Source organism: Strongylocentrotus purpuratus, unplaced genomic scaffold (genome assembly GCF_000002235.5).
Source record: "Strongylocentrotus purpuratus isolate Spur 01 unplaced genomic scaffold, Spur_5.0 spur5_scaffold_1, whole genome shotgun sequence".
Lineage (NCBI taxonomy): Eukaryota > Metazoa > Echinodermata > Echinoidea > Camarodonta > Strongylocentrotidae > Strongylocentrotus > Strongylocentrotus purpuratus.
The window spans coordinates 31,711,412-31,719,469 of record NW_022145594.1 but is presented as its reverse complement, the minus strand read 5'-3'; positions in this window follow the sequence as shown (position 1 = coordinate 31,719,469).

Sequence of the window (8,058 nt, the reverse complement as noted above, 5' to 3'; positions counted from 1 at the left end):
TCACTACTCAGTGATGATGAACAGAACTTTCATCATTAATGTATTTCTAAGGACTTATTCATTTCTTTTGTATTAATATATTGCAGTGTTTATGTGCATGTATGTTTTCATATTAAATATTACGATTGTGTTTTTTTCATAGTAAAACTCAATTGAAAGCAGATTTCTATTCACCAAAGCATTGGTGTAGACTTGTACACAATATTATGTAGGTATATATTGATCTTCTGAAGGGCTTTTAATATTTCTACTTGAAGTTAGAGTTTTACGTTGCAAGCAATATTTCGGTATACCTGTATCTAGTGTCTGTAAATGGTGTGTTTGTTAAATTCGAATTTTCTGAGTGTATTTGTCAATAATTCAGTTAGAACTTCCTACATTTATTCTTCTATTTCATCTACTTGCTGCTCTGTATTTTTGTATCATGTTAACAATATCTTTGAGTTTGGGTAATAATGATTACAAAAATGGCTGATATATTACATGTAAAGAGCATCTACAAAAAAAAAAAAAAAAAAAAATCATTATTCGAAAGGGATTTTAATGGTATTTGAACATGTACACAGATGAGTTTCCCTTGAAATGTATTGTGGGGCGGTGATGGCTGATGTATTATAGAGTATGGCTGGTTTTTGTGTAATATAAAAGAAACAGAAGAAAAAGGCTGATATAGTTTCTAGAATTTGAGTGACCATTGATTGGTAACCATTTAAAAATATGTGTTACGAATTTAGATCTATTTTAATCAGAATTTTCCTTTTCACTGTGTGGTGTTACGTTCATTCAATATTCTTCCTGATAAAATTGAAAGCAATAGTATGATATATCCTAAATAATGTGTGTAATGATAATACAGTGAAACCTGTCTATAAAGACCACCCAAGGGAGACAAGAAAAGTGGTCTTTATAGGCAGGTGATCTTTATGTACAGGTGCCTATATTACATGTTTCAATGAGAAACCATTTTCAAGGGAAACATAAAAGTGGCCTTTATAGGCAGGTGATCTTTATATACAGGTGCCTAAAGTACATGTTTCAATGAAAAACCATTTTCGAGGGAAACATAAAAGTGGCCTTTATAGGCAGGTGATCTTTATATACAGGTGCTTAAAGTACATGTTTCTATGAGAAACCATTTTCTAGGGAATCACAAAATGTGGTCTTTATAGACAGGTGGTCTTTCTATACAGGTTTGACTGCATTGGTTCTTGTATAGCGCTTCAACCCACCTCCCAAGGTGCTCAAGGAGCTCCAAGCACTCCACTATTACCTCAGCTCCAGCTAGGCTACTGAGTTAGTTACCTCATTCAAGGAATCCCCTACCAGGTACCCATTTACTACACCAGGGTAGAGAGTGGTACATGTAAATGTTGATTAATATCACGCCAAAGGAAAGGCCCCCAGACTTTGGCATTTCCAGTCCATTGTTTGAATTGCTTGACTACAATACTTCTATATACAGTGTATCACACACATTGATACATTTTGGTTATACATGTATTTATAAAGTTATAACTTTATATTGACCAGACTAATTTCATATTCATTTCTTCAATTTCTTCCAATTTTCGTTGGCTTCTTTTTGTGGCTACGGGGGACATGTTTTCCAATGAAATGTCTTTCATTTATATATAATTGTGTGAAATATTCAGGCCCTGTATTATCTTGATGTACAAAGAATATTTTATAGAGAAACAATTGTCTTAAAAGTACTTTTTCACTCCCTATTATAATCTTTCAGGTATAAAGTATACTACATTCATACAGATACATGTATGTAAAATTTAATATACTTTTTCTTAAAATCTGCTTATTGATGTATCTTTTATTTTGAGAAAAAATATACCTATCTGCTCAGCAAAGAAAATGTTGTTTGTGTGTTTAATTGAGGTCAGAAATAAATTAAGTTGTTGGATTGTATTGATCTTAGAATTATTGTAAAATTGATGGGTTTGCATTCTCGAAAGCATGTCCTGTTAAATTGTGAGGGCATCAAAAATTGGGGGACACCCCCCCCCCCTCACTTTCAGAAGTAGGGCAGACATAGCATCTCCCACCCTAACATAAACACAGCAACATTTTTGTGGGGGAGGGACAGGGAGCATATTTTGTACAATGCATTATTTGCCCATTTTTGCCCATTTTGAACACCCCTAACTTCCAAAAGTTCTTTTTATTGGATGCCCCAACCCTCTCTCTCCCTCTTTCTCCTCTCTCTCTCTCTCTCTCTCTCTCTCTCTCTCTCTCACTTTTAAGAAAATGGTGGCTTTATATTAAAATCTTTATCATTCTGTAAGTTATTTGCTTCGTATAGACCATGAACACTCCTCGGCTCTTTTCTGACCTATAACCACGTCAGAAAAAACATCAACATTAATTTGTCACAAGTTAATATCAGGTAAGCTCTCTGTCTTTCTCTTTCCAAGATGTCACTTATCCCTCATTTGGGGGGAAATGTCATGCTCTAACTATAATTTGTATGACACATAACAATGTCAGAAAGAAAACAACATTAATGTGTCATAAGTTGAAAATCGGTCGAGCTCTTTCGTTGCCCTTTTCAAGATGTTATCACTTACCCCTCATTTTAAGGGAAACTGTCATTTCGGAAAATGTCATGCTCTTTCTATCTCTTTTTGTTTGACCCTTAGCAATGTCAAAAAGAAAAAGGCAATAATATGTCTTTTAAGTTAGACATCGAGCAAGCTCTCTCGGTGCCCTATCAAGATGTCGCTTATCCCTTTTTTGGAGGGGGGGGGGGGGTATCGTATCAGAAAATTCATGCTCTTCCTATCATTTTGTATAAAAGCCATAACAATGTAAGAAAACAAAACATTAATTCGTCATGAGATGACATCGGAAAGCTCTTTCTACCTTTTTAAGATGTCACTTATCCCTCAATTTATTTATTTATTTATTTATTTATTTTTTTTATTTTTTTTATTATTATTATTTTTTTTTGGGGGGGGGGGGCGGAAATGTCATGTCCTTCCTCCTCCAGCTTTGTTGTACACCAGACTGACAATAGAGAAAATAAATTATGTTACCTCGGAATGGCCAAGATTTTGTCAAAATGTCGGCTTGGGGTTCCTTTGGCGTTTCTCTTAGAGATTTTGGATCACCCCTTCTCTCTCTCTCTCTCTCTCTCTCTCTCTCTCTCTCTCACACACACACACATTCTCTCTCTCTCTCTCTCTCTCTCTCTATATATATATATATATATATGTATATACATATAAGCATAGATATCTCTCTCTCTCTCTCTCTCTCTTTCTCACTCTCTGTTATACCCGGGAAAGGTCCACATACCAGTGCCATCTTGTTAGTTTCCTCTCCATCTTTCTCCATCACTGTTTTTATATATTTTTTTATCCACCTATCAAGTCGAAGACCATCCCTATTGTGTCAACCCACTTAAAAGTAGTGCTTGATTAGAATTCCACATTTCAGGAGTCGTATCAGGGGTCACTTAATTTGGAGTCGGAAGTCCATTGAGTCACCTGGGGAGTGTTTCACAAAGACGAAGATCAATTTTAAGTTGGACTTAACTATGACAGGCCGTTCATGCCACTGTTAGCTCTCGCGGTTTACTGACATTGGTCTCTTAAGGGACGTACAAATCATGATCACAAATCTACAGAATTCTAATTTGTTGATAGTTCATTATTGAAGGGAAAGAATATTATCTAAATATCATAATTGAGAGACGAATGATGAGAGCAACCAGTGGCATGAATGACCTGCCATATTTAAGTCCAACTTTAAAGTAGATCTTAGTCTTTGTGAAACACCCCCAGGCATTTTGATGGCGTGGGCTCATATCCCACCGCTGCCACCGTCACGCAATTAATGAATAGAATCCACCACAAATGAATAGTTCGTATGTTTGGGACCATAAGGGCGTTAACTCTGTGTTAAAGTGTATGAGTTAATGCCCTTCAGGTTCTGAACAGACGAGTTCATAACTTTTAGAGTGGATGTTATTGCATGAGTGTTGGTATCCCCTTTAAATTTATAACTCACACATCCAAGTCGACACCGCCAAATCGACATCGACTCCAAACCAACTTGCCCTTGGTCATTCGGGGTAATATATTCTGTGCGGTCTGATGTCGGCTCGTCGGTGTGAATGTGTGTGTTGGTCTGTTGTCGGCAGTGGTGCAGCTACAGGAGGGCATTGGCGTACGTTTCCCCACCCTCCCCAAATGAAGTGGTGTTTGTGTGTGTGTGTGTTTTTTTTTTTTGGGGGGGGGGGAGAACAAAGAAGGAAATGGACAAGGGGGAAACGGACGAGAAAAGAAGACTACGTGACCACCTTCCACATTCTCTCCCTAAATCAGTAGCCTTGTAAAATTAAATCCCCTTTCATTTTCCAAGTAATGTAGGCCAGTGCTGCCCCCCCCCCCCTTAATGGGCGGACTCACGCTACCCATCTGGCTTGACTGGGTGCGATCATCAATGATTTACAGCGGCGCGCGCAGGTGTAACATAATGACGGATAGCAAGTATATTCCTCCTAACACCTTACCGCATCAGACGTTACGTTCACGGTGTCGCCTCATTTAGAACCTGACGTGGAAGGTGCTAAGTGAAGGAGCACCTACTTGATCAAACTCACTAAAATGGGGGTTTCATCCAGTTTCAAAACTCGACCATCACTTTAGCAAACGAGGTGGAAGGATGAGGAAGAAATGCATCCAGTCCCCTCTAGTCTTGCATTGTAAAATGGTCGTTGGCGCCAGGGCCATGAAAGAAAGATGAAGGCCCACATTACATTGCATCTAATACAAAATAATTTGTGTGGAAAATAAAATACCGCCAAAAGGGGTTTGGTTTAAATATACATGCATCTACTTTCGCAAAAGATTTTACGAAATCAACTTTGATAAAGACAGTATCAATAATCCCCTGTTGTACATCCCTTAGATACCACGTTCGGATTAGGTAACGTGTCATTGTAATGTTCATACATTATACGGTAATGATCAGGGACACTTTTAAGAACTAAAATTGCCTTAAGTTGAATTTGTTAGTCTTTGTGATCGTTTCATTTTCAAACAATGGCCGAAGACAACAAAAAGCAATGGTTTATGCAAAATGATAAACGGGGTGGGAGGTAGTGTATTTCGGTAGCCCTCGGTGAGATGTAAGGTGTATTGAGTTTGTTCAAGAGTCTCCAAAAATGGTCGGGGGATCTAGAATGGTTAGGCCTCCCCATCGACTTTAAATTATGCTCAAATGAAAACGCTACGTTGTGTGTACATGGTGTATTGTATGTAGGCCTAACGTATGACCAATCGGCTAATTATAAATTGAGGACTTTTCTTTTTCCGCAAACCAACTCCGAGACACTTGCGTAACCTTGCAAATTTAGGACCCCTATCAAAATCATCTATATTGAACAAAATGACTCCCGAAGCGCTCTTTAGCATCGTCGTATTTCGAATTTTGTCCATTTAAAAAATAATACCTAAACGACTCCCATGACTATACGTGTGACCCGACTCGCTAGCATCAGACCAAGAACGTATTATAATATGATAAAAGTATAAAAGTCATACATTTTTTAGCTGTTTTTACGAAAAGGTATTAGGAGTTTCTATTCACTTCTTACATTGATTATTTCAAAGAGAATAAGAAAAATGTATGCACAGTATTTCCCGTTTTCTACTAACACTGAACACCGATCCTGCATGGGTTTGATGTCGGTTCAAGTCGAGTTAAATTAGAATGAGAATTATTAGACGACAGTCTATATCTTTACCCTTTGTGAAACTTGAATTGGGCCGGGTTAGGATGAATAGAATTGTCGCAGATATGCATAAAAGATTTGCCTATTATTTATAGATGTACAGCGGCAACTGTAATATATCGTCGACTTATATGTAATATATAAGTTGACTTTGAAAATGACAAATGCTCTACCTTTGTTTATAGTAATAAAGATTTAACTAATTTAAGGTTTTAATTTATGGGAAATAGTGCCCCTTTATTAAACGTATTATAGTGAATCTAGAATTTTGAGAACGGGGTGGGGATGACAATGTTTTGACATTTTAAAGGCATACAATGATCTCTAGACTCGGGGGAGGGGGGGGGGGGAGGTAGACAACTATTGCTACTCACTAGTGTGAGTGTGTGTGTGTGTGTGTGTGTGTGTGTGTGTGTGGGAGCGAGAGGGGTGGAGATCTGAACTTTGTGTCACTTCTTAGTTCTTACCCAGTGTGGCCTCTTCAGTATTAATACTATTCTCCCTGAGGGCCTTGCAATCATATATTAAATTGATGTATTACCACCTTTCATGTCTGTACCTTTCCTATTGCACTTTGTATAAATGTATCATGTACGGATTTCATCTTTTGCACAACCTGCGCCTTGAGCATTTGACTGTCAAGTGGATTTGGCGCCTTATGAATCTTATGTATTATTATTATTATTACCCTGGCTCTAGCCAGGCTATTGCGATAAGATGTTGAAGCAATGAGAACAATTCTTCCTACCGGGTACCCATTTCCTTCAGAGTGGCAAATATAGATTAATGTCTTACCAAACATTGCCAAAGGATAATAGTAACGTGGATTCAAATCCCGTACAATGAGCCTCTTATACTGATGGATTATTCATTAGAATAGGGCGCCTCATGTCTTGCCTGGAGTCGCATTTTTCTCCACATTCTGAAAAAAAGTTGTCTTATATTCAAAATAAAAAATTAATGATACTCCCTTACCCCTCACAAATCATTTTGATAACATTTACGAAAGTGGGGGAAGATCGAAAGGGTATATTCCGCCTGAAAGTAGCCTACAAAGCTCTATATAGATTTTTTCTTTCTCCTAGTATTGATGCTCTGCATGATGCGACAAATGGCTATTTAAAAAACGATTCTTTCAAGTCAACGATAAATTTTCTTTTGATGCAGAACAATTAGGTTAATAGGCCATTTTCGTAATGTAACAACATTTAATGCATAAGTCTTTGTGAAGTGCCTCAATACAAGTTATTTCACTCACCTGATAATAATTATAGTATTTCCATATTCAGAAGGCAAACTACATAGTGTTGCTAGGTAGGTCGAGCCATAATGTTTGTCCAACCTGGCAACAACTAATGTATGCAGTTCGGATTCTGTTTATTGAAATACTATTATTCTTATCAGGTGAATAAAATAGTTTGTATCGAGGCACTTCACAAAGACTTATGCATTAAATTTGGTTACATTACGAAAATGGCCTATTGAATCGAATTGAAATAAAATAGAACTTAAACTTCATCTTAAAACACGCTTCATCTACGGGTTAAAAGATGTTAACTACCAGAGTTTCGGGTCTGGTAGGTCAGTGCATTGTGATCTATACCGGTACCCCCTCTATCAGCACGCTCCCCATTTCAGTGTTATTAATAATGCAGTGCCCGTGAAGTATTCATTGTCGCTGCGAGACTTCTCTACGCGCAGGGGGATCTTGAGCGGGATAGACTTTTGTCGTGACTAGGATATGGTTCAATGGTGATGCCCCGTTCATACTATAACTATGAAGATAAACCGATGTGTGTTTTTACCAGATAAAGATAATGCAATACGACTCTCGTTGTGTTATACTCGTAAAGTAGGTACGTGTTGTACTCTTGTTATACTCGTATTAAACTCCCGATATACTTGTGATAAGACGTGATGCACTCGTGACGTGACAACGACGTGGTTATCGACTATGCCCTGTTTACACCAGATAATGAAAGTCCTGGTTTACCCCGTAGCACACTCATGTGTGAACCGTATTATAATCCTGCTATAGACACTCACTGAAGCGGGGTATACTCGTGGCGTATACAAAGTCAAGATTCAGTGGTAATGTCCCGTTCTCACTACATGTAAATACTTCGATGCGATTCATACCAGATACAGATAACCCGATGTGACTGCGCTGCACACAATCATATGACTTTTGTACATGTACCTTTAATATTTGCTCCTGTTATATTCCTATTGTAACTAGTTACATACGTGTTATACTTATGTTATGCTCATGTACATAGCGTCATGGTCACAACGGCCCTCTTCAT